Source organism: Glycine max, chromosome 15 (assembly GCF_000004515.6).
Source record: "Glycine max cultivar Williams 82 chromosome 15, Glycine_max_v4.0, whole genome shotgun sequence".
Lineage (NCBI taxonomy): Eukaryota > Viridiplantae > Streptophyta > Magnoliopsida > Fabales > Fabaceae > Glycine > Glycine max.
This window is the reverse complement of record NC_038251.2, coordinates 17,912,900-17,913,910: the sequence shown is the minus strand read 5'-3', so window position 1 is coordinate 17,913,910 and position 1,011 is coordinate 17,912,900.

Sequence of the window (1,011 nt, the reverse complement as noted above, 5' to 3'; positions counted from 1 at the left end):
CATCCCTAATCAACGAGTGTCACATAATAATAATAAAAAAAAAACAAATTTTCAATCTTTTAATAGATGAAAACTAAAGAACACAAATTCTAAAGACTAAAATCAAAATTAACGAATTTCATAACAACTAAAATTATATTTAAGTCTAATAAAAAAACATATTTTTTTTATGGCATTATGATATTCAAAGATAATATTTATTAAAAGGGACATCATAGTCATGCCAATACAATATAATCGACAATTAACACGTAAAACAAAACTAATATTTTATAAATTAAAAAATATTATATTTATCTATTTTTACATTTCCAAATTTCATTTTTAGTTCACAAACATATGTGTGTGTTTGAGTGTGTGTATTAATTTTTTCAACAAATAAATATGGAAACTATTTTAAATTACTGATTATTTTTTAATCATATAGAGATTAAAGATAACGTAAAAAAATAATTATATTTAACTCAGGTATGAAATTTTTTCATGAAAGATAAAATTCAATTTTGAAATAGCGTAATAGACATAATAAATTTATTGTGATATAAATGTTTCTTAAAGTGTATAAACAACTTAAACATTTAGAGTATGTTTGGTTCAATATATTTTTTTTATTACTTTTCTTCTCTTTAAAAGAAAAAATTTAGAACAAACACTCTTTTTTAAAAAAAATGCTTAAAAAATAGGTTACTTATTTTTAAAGAACAAATTATAAAAATAAAAGTTTTACAAAAGCTAATGAGATCGTATTCAATTTAAGCGAAGTTTTTTTTTTTTTTTTTAAACATCCACATTTCGAATCCTGTGATCATAGATTTTTTCACAATACTTTTTGTTTTTCACTTCAAATTGTACATTCAGTTCTTGAAATTTTAAAAGTTACCTTGAAATTTGCTACTAATTTAATTAGGAAATCAGGTTAGTAATTAAAATAACTAGAATTAATGACTTGGACTCACAATACACCAACATAGAACCACACCTCTCGGGGCTCCGTAGTCCCTGCAAGGAAGT